Below are 12,242 nucleotides of genomic sequence, written 5' to 3' on the forward strand. Positions count from 1 at the left end.
CTTTTCTTCCCAAACAATGTACCTAAATGTTAAACAATTTTGTCGTTGATATGCATAGCAGTCACGATAACTATAAGGTAGTATATATAATAGACTATTCTGATTGTGTAAGCATTTGTTTTACTGAGATAGATCATTAATGAACGTAATAGAGAATGAAACTATCGTCCATTGTATTTATTTGGTAATATTATATTGTTGATGTAATGAGGTACATAACGAGGATGGAATAATTTTGTTGCAAATATATCTTCTCAAAATTTAGTCTACTTTTACAGTAAAAAGAATACCATCAACATACAGATCAATTGGTTTAATATATCGATTTAAGCCACTGAATTTCGATTTCAAGAAATTAAATTTTTAATGCGATCGATAGAACCGTTTTCCTTTCCTGAATCGTTATTTTTCTCACAATTTCACGTTAAATACTCATCAAATATAGAAAAAAAAATAAATTTTGAAAAAAAAAAAATTGTTGTGATCTTTTTGACAATTTTCCATTGAATATTTCAAATATCGAGAAATAAGGGAAATTTGAAATTAAAAAAATAATCGAATTTTGCTTTTTAAATTTAAAAATTTTTTTATTTCTCAACATTTGAAAATAAATATTCAATGGAAAATTGTAAAATAGAGGACGCAAAAATTACAATTTTTTTTTCAAGTTACAAACTAAAAAATCGCTGAAAGAATTTGGAATTTTTTCTGCTCCTAATTTTTTTATTAAATTAAAAATAAAAAAAAATAAATTTTGAAAAAAAAATTGTTTTAAAATTTTTAGAAATTCTTTTGCGTGATCTTTTTGACAATTTTTCATTGAATAATTCAAACGTCGAGAAATAAAAAAAAATTAAACAAAAAAATATCAAAATTTGATTTTTTAAATTTCAAGAATTTTTTTTCTCGACATTTGAATATTCAATGGAAAATTGTAAAAAAGAGGACGCAAAAAACCAATTTTTTTTTCAAAATTTTCAATTTTTTTTCTCCATTTGATGAGTATTTAAGGTAAAATTGTAAGAAATATAACGGAAAAAAATTGTTTCATCTTAATCATTTTTTTTTCTCGATATGGCCATTATTCACGAAGTTACAAACTTTCAAAAATAGCTAAAAGAATTTGGAAAGTTTTCTGCTTCCTTTAATTTTTTTATTAATTAAAAATAAAAAAATAAATTGTAAAAAAGAGGACGCAAAAAACCAATTTTTTTTTCAAAATTTTCAATTTTTTTTCTCCATTTGATGAGTATTTAAAGTAAAATTGTAAGAAAAATAACGGAAAAAAATTGTTTCATCTTAATCATTTTTTTTCTCGATATGACCATTATTCACGAAGTTACAAACATTCAAAAATCGCTGAATAAATTTGGAAAAATTTTCTGCTTCCTTTAATTTTTTTATTAAATTAAAAATAAAAAAAATAAATTTTGAAAAAAATTGTTTAAAATTTTTAGAAATTCTTTTGCGTGATCTTTTTGACGATTTTCCATTGAATAATTCAAACGTCGAGAAATAAAAAAAAAATTTAAACTAAAAAAAATCAAAATTTGATTTTTTTAAATTTCAAGAATTTTTTTTCTCGACATTTGAATATTCAATGGAAAATTGTAAAAAAGAGAACGCAAAAATTACAATTTTTTTTTCAAAATTTTCATTGTTTTTCTCCATTTGATGAGTATTTAACGTAAAATTGTGAGAAAGATAACGGAAAAAAATTGTTTCATGTTAATCATTAATTTTTTTTCTCGATACGACCATTATTCAGTTACAAACTTTCGAAAATCGCTGAAAGAATTTGGAAATTTTTCTGAAATTTTGAATATTTTAAACGTCGAGAAATAAAAAATTTTTGAAATTTAAAAAAAGCAAAATTTGATTTTTTTAATTTCAAAAATTTTGTTTTCTCGACATTTGAAATATTCAATGAAAAATTGTAAAAAAGAGGACGCAAAAAACTGCAATTTTTTTTTAAATTTTCAATTTTTTTTCTCCATTTGATGAGTATTTAACGTAAAATTATAAGAAATATAACGGAAAAAAATTGTTTCATCTTAATCATTTTTTTTTCTCGATATGGCCATTATTCACGAAGTTACAAACTTTCAAAAATCGTTGAAAGAATTTGGAAAGTTTTCTGCTTCCTTTAATTTTTTTATTAAATTAAAATGAAAAAAATTAATTTTGAAAAAAAATTGTTTAAAATTTTTAGAAATTCTTTTGCGTGATCTTTTTGACAATTTTCCATTGAATAATTCAAACGTCGAGAAATAAAAAAAATTTTAAACTTAAAAAAAGCGAAATTTGATATTTTTTAAATTTCAAAAATTTCTTTTTCTCGACGTTTGAAATATTCAACGGAAAATTGTAAAAAAGAGGACGCAAAAAATTACAATTTTTTTTTCAAAATTTTTAATTTTTTTTCTCCATTTGATGAGTATTTAACGTAAAATTGTAAGAAAAATAACGGAAAAAATGTTAATCATTATTTTTTTCCTCTATACGACCATTATTCACGAAATTGCAAATTCAAAATTCATTAAAAAAATTTGGAAATTTTTCTGCTCCTTTAATATTTTTGCTCAGTGTATATTAACATTAACAGGACATTTTACATATTAGTTGCTTCAAAGTGATATGCATTAAATGATAAGAGCATCTCTCGACTCGAAACCTTAAAACTGATTTCTGTTATATCCTGTAATATTCAAGCTATTTTTTTCTGAGTGCTTTCGCACCACTTTCCACGCAGCATAAATTCACCTGACTTTTAGATTAGAAGAGCACATTCTCTCGCCCCCTGTCAGTTTTCTATGCACCTGCATTAAGTAGGTGTTTCGCATTTGTTTTCATTTCGCTGATTTTTATCCAACTCTTTACGGAGAGCATGCATATTTATGATCCCTTTATTTCGCTTCTGTGAAAGTGTGTAATCACGTAATCCTTACGTACGCTGCGCCCTATTTTTCATTCTCATACGTTCTAACGCGTTTGAAGCTGTTTTAGGTGCGTTTGGTCGATTAACCCGGCAAGCGAAGCGATGTTTCTGCAGACACATTTATTTACCTAAGGATATAGATTTAAAAAAAATTCAAATCAAAGTAGTTTCTGAAATATTTTATAATTTTTTGATCACGGCTCACTTGACCACTGGTTAACTACGTTTCATAGAACTGGGCCTAAATGTTAGTTTTCGTATTTTTTCCCTTCTTAGTCTGTTCCCTCGCATAAAAGTTAACTTACGGCACTACGCTGAATTGAAAAAACAAGCGCGACAGTTTCAAACGAGTTTTGCTAGGCCTCCCAATGCCTTTTATTCATCGCAGTATTTATTGGTGCAGGCCAATCCTGCTGGCAACAACAACAGCCTAGGGACTGATTGCCATTGTGTCGGATTACAATCCACCCGCGGTCTGTGGGGTCCCCTCCCATGTAGATTCTTTCGCGAAGATGCTTTTCTATCAGCGAACGTATCATAAACAATCAAGGAGTCACTCGTAGTGCCTCCGATTCGTTTTTTTTTAGATCCTCGAGACATGTCGATCTTATAAGACGTCGGGTATTATCTACGCCGAGGTAAATCCGTTTTACTTCATCTTTGTGTATCGAAGTTTGCGGCTCGGGATTAGGGATTCATTTATCCCGTCTTGGGATTTTAAAAAGGATCAGGAGGAGGTGTGTAGGTACGGGGTTTGTGTATATTATGACGCAGGAGGGTAGCTTTTGGCTGGCGGATTTATACGTCTTAGTATTATCTAGAGGGGTATAAAAAAAATGTGGGAATATACACAGTCGAATTTAGAATGACCTATCCGGTCATTAACCTAGCTTTTAATGCGTTTTTAATCCGTAGGCGACATCGAATACAGTTTTCACTGTTTTATAATTGAATATGAGTTTTTAGTATTGTCTCTTACGCTGGTTACGCAGTCTTAATGTTACAGTACTTTATGGAAACTTTATCCAATATAATGTACTTATATCAAATTTACTGACAGTGTTATTCAAAGAATACAGTAAGTGAAATTTTTTTGGAGACTTTTAACACTCTGTATCTCGAATACGGTTAAGATTTCGAAATATACTTATAAGAATACTATTACTTTTATTATTATTTTATTACTATCGATTTTAATAAGTACCATATCTTTTAATTTTTTTTATCTGCTTACGAAGAATAGATTAAAATGGGGACACTCTGTATAATTTCTTTATAGTTAACCTAATTATAAGTGAAACCGAAACATATTTGATGGTAGAACAGCGTTTCAAGCAATTTTCGTTCAAAATGGTGGAATGAATTTTCATCATAAACTTACATCGTTACGTGAAAACGTTATTATTTCGTTGTTAGTATGAAATATTAACCTGTTAGCGTCGGTTTTTGGAAATCGTAATAAACTCGTTGGTTTTATTTGAGAAAACCTTTTAGGGAGAGATCGGCTTTGTTTCTGCTAGCAAATAAATCCTTTTTAATTTTCGGGCTGCTTTTTGTTTACAATTTATGTAATATCTACACCAATCCTTAACGAAGCTTATCTTGCCGTCTTTCGATTTAATTTGTGTATACAGGGTGTAAGAAATTGACTGCCATTACTTCAGCGTAAAATAGAATAATCATAAATGAAAAAAAAGTTGTATACTACAGGGGGGTAACGTTAACAGTTTTCAAGATACATCGAGTATTAATATTGGGGAGTTTCATCACAACGTGGCAATAGAGCTTAACCTGCTGATGCACACCACGTGTACACGCGGCGGACGGAAAAAAAATGTAAGCAAATATTATTGTACACATTTAGTAAATTTCAAGACAATTGTTTTCCAGTTTTTAAATAAATAAAAGAAAGTGTATCGATTTTGTAGTATGAAGATGGTGTTTTAGCTCGAATTTTAGTAACTATGAATCTTTTAAAACAGGAACTTAACTTTTAATCAAATTATGAATTTGAAAAATATGTAATTAAAGTACCCAACGATTCACGTCGTCCAAATAATCATACGTATTAAAAATAATTTAGGTACTTACTTATCAAAAAGCATTCAGTAATTTTTGAACGCATAAATACAAAACTAACTATAATATATGCTCAAAATGTCCATCACCATTTTCGATGAACGCACGACACATTCGAATCCAATTTTCGCGCACTCGCTGGTAAATTATCACGTATAGTAAACATTAAAACAAGGAGAAACACCTCAAGAAAAGGAAATAGTGGTACGCAAAAAACACTCCGTCACCGTCAAATTCCAGATACCAACTGAATCGCGTATGGCTGGTTGTTGGACTGCTTAGCACCTCGTGTTAATCGCCGCGCTGTTGTCATATTGCTCGATATGGATTTTATCGAATTTTTTAAATTTATTACAACGCTAATTATTTTTTAGAATTAAGCACAAAGAAGTTCAAAAAAGTGATTGTGATGGTATTCTATACACGCAGTTGTGTCAATATTAATTAATGGAACTTTTTTACATCAAATTGGAGATTTTGATATTTTTTTTTCTCGGGAATGGAGTTTAGGACCCATGTCATATAAAGTTTTTTTTGTTTAATTTAATGTATGCTGTCGTCTGCGAGGTCGTCTGTTAAAATTAAGGCAGGCAAACGTCTAATCCTCTGTATATAGTAAGCTATAAGGTGCAATTTTTCTGTTTAAATCTTCAATTTAAAACGTCTATTAGTTTTCCATAGCTTTATTTTTGTAGATATCAACGCCCCCCCAATTTGTTTAAAAAGTGCTGGCCTTAAAGTTTAAGGTTTAAAAATAAGTCGAAACGTTGTCGAGGCATCAAGAATCGAAATTATAAACAAATATTTTAATAATTTTAATTGAATTAGCATCCCCTTCCCGAGATAAAAAGTAATACCGGGCTTAAATCCCTTAATGCCCTTCTCAGAGTGCCGAAGAAAACAATAGCAAATATTATTTCATTCATCCCGACGATTTTTATTTCCCTCCCAATTTTGTTTGTCTCCAATAACGGGCGTTTCTCTTCGTAGTTAATGCCGGCCTATTCAGTCAGGGCCATAATTTCCAGGAGTGTATATTCAGATTCGTTGTGTGATGTGAAAGCGATATAATAGGCCCGGATTTTCATTTAAATGTTACTAATTTCATACAAAACGGCGGTGTTTAATGAAATTTAAATCTCCCCCAGCGTGAGGAGTCAGGGCTTTTTCGAACGCTTAGTCTGTTTAAGAATGCACTCAGAATGCCTTTGTGAGTCGAAAGTGGGCCCTTCTCGAGAGATTTACGCGGAGGAGAAAATTTCGGGGAGAAACAATTTAGCGTTTGTTTCGATTTCGCTAAATATGAAGTGCGAGGTTAAGCGTCCATTTTATTTTTTTGTATGAAGAGAAAATGAACAACGCCCATGTGCTTTAAGGAAAAATATCCTTTGTGACTAGAAAGTGAGTAGATTGATATACTTGCTTGTAGATATTGAATAAAATCGAGTTTAAAGTACTTAAAATCATATATTTCCATTTCTCAATTATTAATTTTTACCCAATATGCGTAAATAAATGCCGAAAGTTGCATCGGAAACTTGGCAACAGCGCACGAGTATGCTGAGTTTATTATTTCTAAGTTGGCAGTCCTTGTCCTGTATACAGGGTGTTCCTAAATATCATGTACATAAGGAAGGAAAAAAAATATGTAATTCGTTAGATGAAATTTAAATTCTTCAAATGGTCCAGTAGGCTCTGGCTTTATTTAGGTAATTTCTTATTTCTATTAATTTTGACAGTTCGCATTTGAAATAGTAACTTGGGTCTGCATATGTTTAAAAATTAAAGGTTTATGTTACAAACTGTAAGGTGTGAAAGTGTTTTAAATACTCATTATAATCTCATAACAATGCCAAATTTTATGAATTTTGAAATGGGTCATCCCAGCTTTAAAGCGAATAAACTGTCAAAATTAATAGAAACAAGAGATTATCTAAATAAAGCCAGAGTCTGCTGGACCATTTTAAGAATTTAAATCGATTTAAATTTCATCTAACAAATTACATAAAATCGTTTTTTATTTTTTTCTCGATAACGGTCGAAGATACGAAAAAATCATAAGAGTCAAAAAAGTTTCTCAACAAAACAAAATCCAATTTTGATTTTAAATCTACCAGCGGCACACCGCACAAAAAGTTCAGGGGAAGAAAAGGGAGCATGAACCCCGAAAAAATATCACTCTGTAGAATATCACGATCATTTGGCATGTCCAATGATGTAAGCCTTACAGCGTAACCTATATTCCAAATTTGCTAAATATCTCAAAAACTGTGGGAGCTATAGAGAAAAACTAAAAATATCTTAAAATTTCAACACCCTGTAGATCGGTAACGAAGCGTTTGCGGACCTATGTTTATATGAACTTTTAGTCATGAAATAAACCAAAGAATTACCCCCTTCCTTATGTACATGATATTTAGGAACATCCTGTATAGGTATATCAGGGTGGTCCAAAAAAACGTATAGTTTATCATGTTTTAAGAGCCCCTCAAAAAATCAGCTCAAAAAAAAATTTTTTAGAGGCTGCTCAAGATTTAAAAAAATTTCCAAAATCGCCAAAATTTTTATTTTTTTTTTCTCGTTATTTTATCATTTTCTAGGTTGAAAAAAATCTCGATTCTGAAAATTTCAAATCGATGTTTTAATTTCTAAAGGTCACTCATAATTATTATTTTATCTTTAAAAGTAGTGTACCTAAGATGTTTTCTGGGGACCTCTAAATAAATATCAACGAACTACTAATTTTGTTTTATTGAATTTTATGAACAGAAGAATAGAAATAAATCACGACACTTAAATTTTTAAAAATTTAAAAATTATAAATATTTGATATTCACTGTGCGATAGTAAATTTTACCTCGAGAAATTTTTTAAGTGTCTCGTGATTTATTTCTATTCTTTTGTTCACCAAATTCAATAAAAAAATTATTAGTTTGTTGATATTTAATTTTAGAGATCGCTCGAAAACATTTTAGGTACACTATTCATAAAGTTAAAATAATTAGTTACCTTTAGAAATTAAAATATCGATTTGAAATTTTCAGAATCGAGATTTTTTTCAACCTAAAAAATGATAAAATAACTAGAAAAAATATTAAAAAAATTTTTTGACGATTTTGGAAATTTTTAAAAATCTTGAGCGACTTGAAAAAAAATTTTTTTTTAAGCTGATTTGTCTGTTATGGGCTCGAGACGCGAACTTTTTGACACCCTCTACGTCGCTGCTATAAAAAATGTGGGAGAGACCCATAAAAAATGAACAGCGCCCTCCTACGCCGAGGTAAGGGAGTGTTACTAGGTACGAATAAATTAATAACGAATATACGACTTCACTCCGCCTTTTTTATTCGGTTGTGGATTCTAGCTGCGCTTTCGCTAATGACTATTTCTCGCCCGCGCTAATGTCTGCCTATTGAGGCCTATTCACGTCTTAATTTTCTGGAGTATATATTAAAATTTGTTGTGAGATATGTAAAGACGATATAATAAGCCCAAGCTTCCATTCAAATTTAACCAATATCGGGGCTGTTAATGAAATTCAGACCTAGTAGCGGCGGCTGCCAGGCGAAAAGTCTTTGAGCGCGTTGCTAAAAAGTATTTTTTTTTACTTCGAATCGAATCTATTAGAATCTGTCGCATAACGTTTGTAATTAAGTTAAAAATTATTACGTAGCTTTATTTTCGAAATACTGGGTGTTAATGTGAAAGGTATATGAGAGATCATTTTTTGGGAAAGTAATTAATGACAAATACAATTTTTTTGTTTTTTATTTATAAAAAATATACATACAAAAATAGTCAATTGTTATACAGTACGTGCCTGAAGTATGGAATAAATTCAGTAAAAACGAAACAAATTTTTTTTGGGAAAAATCGGGTCGATTTTTAATTTAAAAAATACATATTTTAGCATAAAAAGCGATTTTCAATAGTCATTTGTTTTCGAGTAATGACGTCATCGACATTTTTTTTTAAATAGCAACTCCCAATTTTTTTTCTTGATTCCGAAAGATCGTTTCATTGTCGATCCGACAGTATTACAATGTTGCCATCTTACATGGGAAAGTTTTCGAGTAAATGACGATTGAATGTTAGAAAACGTAAATTTTATTCATTAAAAAAATAACAATTCATATGTCAAGAAAATACAATTCATTAAGTTTTCTACCTAAATTAAGACGTGTTCGAATTGCCACCCACCGACTTCTTGACAATACGCAAGTCTGTGTAGAAATTCTTCTTGCACATTATGAATTATTTCTGGTGTGACTCTGTGTATTTCATCTGTAATAGAATTTTGGAGTTCTTCTAAATTATGTGGTCTATTAACGTACACTTTGGACTTTAAGTAGCCCCATAAGAAATAGTCCAGGGGTGTAAGATCTGGGGATCTCGCGGGCCATTCTATCTAAACTAAATTTGTTAATTGCCGACAGAGTCTCGTACAAATTTATTATTTGATATAACGAGATGAGCTATACGATTCCACTTTGTACGTTCCTTATTGGTTTAGTGGAAAAAAATTCTTATGAATTGAAACGACATTATAAATCTAAACACATTGCGTATAGTTGCTGTTGTTTGTTCAGCATCTCGAATAAACAAAAAACAACCACTTTGTTTATTTTTAATTTATTTTTTTGGAGCGCGACGTAATCAAGAACAAATGCAATTCTTTATTTTGCGTTCCGTTTTTCTCCAGCTCCGATCCGTTTTATTTTCTAGATGAAAGATGCCGGTTTACTTTCTGGGTGTTTATAAGGAAACTCGCTATTGTGGCAGTACAATGATATATTGTTTCGTGTACACTGATTTGTAACTTTGTAACTTGTCGGAAGTTGGTTAATATATTGGAAATGTTTACTGGAAATTGTTTACGTAGGTTCTTTTATATAGTCAGTTAAATCAAATTAGTGTAGGATGCAAAATTATTGGTGTTTCTTTCTGTAGATGTTATCTTCGATAAGTTGTCTAGGGATAATTAATTAATAGACTTTTTGAAATGATTTATTTTCAATATCCGGTTCGGAGGACCACTAATCAGGCCCGAAGGACCATGAAATGCGACTGTGCTTCTGTTACACCTTATTCTGTCTCACTTCAAAAAATTGTATATTTTGTTACGTGTTAATTAAATTTCTTAATTAGCGAAAGTAGACAGAGTTTATAAAAGGAAAACAAAGTAATGTGATTTGTGTTATTGATTTCTGATCAGGCAAAAGCTAATTTTATTTAAAATCTCAGCCACCAGTCGAGCTTCGTCGTTATTTCTGCCAAAATATCTGGCAAAATAACACACGCTAAAATATTTTTCATACCTTAAATTTTATACATACGTGCTACATATGACAATTATTATTTTAAAAATTCTTAATGATATTTTTTCAGAATTTGATACTTACAAATCTGTGCTAATAATTTTGGGTTTCAGTTATCAGTGTCGTGGATAAAGGGGACAGTTCCTTTCTTAAGGCCAACACTTATGACTTTTTAAAAGTATTTCTGCTGACTTTATTAAAAACGGTTAGGTACAAAAAAAGATGTATAACATAGACAGCACTTTCTATGTTAACATAAGAACTCTAGTTGTTAGATCATTTGCTAAGAAAATATACATAATACATACATTAATTGTCAACCCTTATCACTTTTGCTGTACTTTGTTAAAATTAGTTTCATGAAACCTACTGTTGTAGGTTATAGTTACGAGTGGATTGTTGACAATATAACCAATAATCCAACTAATTACAATTTTATTTAACCTTATCACTTACCAATAATTCGAATTTGAAGTGTTTGTGCACGCATACAATACATATTAATATAATGAAGATAGTACATGTGCTGTATCCCATACTTAATAAATTTGCTTCGGGAAACATCAACAAGTTTGCTCGAGATTAAACACGATTTATCAAATTAAGCTGTACCAAATTTAAATTAATAAAAGCTATGTTGGGCCTCTGGGAAATATATGCTTTTTTGGCGGAATTATAATTCATTCGATTATAAATTTAGAGGGTGGATCAGTGTTCACATTCGTTTAGAAACATGAATAGGTGTAAATGCAATTTTAATTATTTTCAGTTTTTTTAAGACTATACCAACGATAGTCTTCAACTCTACATTTATCAAATTGCAATTTAGTTTTTTTTTAATTATAATTTTAAAGTACTCGGAAAGATGCTTCTTTTTTTTAAAAAAAAGTAAAATTCCGTTTATTGGTTCTCGAGATATAAGCGGTCAAAGTTTATGGGCATTTACCGTTAATTTATAAACAATTTTGCAATAATCTTAGATCCAGTGGCTTCGTTTTTCCGAGTTCTAAGCTGGAAAAAAATTTCAGATCCATAAGTTATCGGCAACATTAAAAATTTATTGTGGAAATCAACCGATTTCAATTTTTCAAAAACCATTTGAAAGGTTGAGCAGTCTTTTTCTATGTGAAAACATATTCAAGTACTTAGATGCTTTATTAATGAAATTTGGTGTGTTGTTTTATTATACCCTAAAGTTTTTTTTACCAAAATTGGAATTAATATATTTTAAAAATATTATCCAAAAAAGTTGATTATTTTGTCTTTCTTTTTTATTAATTATTGCTATTTGGCAACATCGGTAATAAATTTAAGCATTTTTAACTTACAGTATATTGTGCAAAATTCAATTCTAAAACTTTTTTCCTCGTCAATATTCTTCCAAATGCATAGCATATTTTGAAATAAATAAATAGATACATAAATAAATAAATGAATTAAATTTTCGTACTTGAAAGTTAACCTTTGGTTAAACCATCCTGATATACGAATACAAATAACTTTCCGGGGTGTATCGTCGCAATGTTTTATTATAATTGAAATAAAGATCCTTGTTTGTACCGGAAACTGTATGATACCCGTGGGCGCAGGCATTGTTTCCCGTAGAGCAAACATTTTGGAAAGAAAAGGTAAACGTATGTGAGAGCTCATTTAGGGTAATTTTGATTCCAATCGTCAGAATATGCCTAAGGGTTGTGAGGGTAGGTGATGGTTATTAAAAAAATAATACACGTTGTATAGCGTTTTTGTACCTCTCTTCCCTCGAATTAGAAGTTGATTCCTTTTTTTTGCAGAAAAATACGAAGTAAACAAAGGCTGAATTAATGTGAAATATAAATATTTTCATTCATTCGTCCACAGCTTGGCTCACGAAGGACTAGGACATCCTTACATTATTTTTTTTTGTA

The sequence above is a fragment of the Anoplophora glabripennis genome, unplaced genomic scaffold (genome assembly GCF_000390285.2).
Source record: "Anoplophora glabripennis isolate ALB-LARVAE unplaced genomic scaffold, Agla_2.0 scaffold4, whole genome shotgun sequence".
In the NCBI taxonomy this organism is placed as follows: Eukaryota; Metazoa; Arthropoda; class Insecta; order Coleoptera; family Cerambycidae; genus Anoplophora; species Anoplophora glabripennis.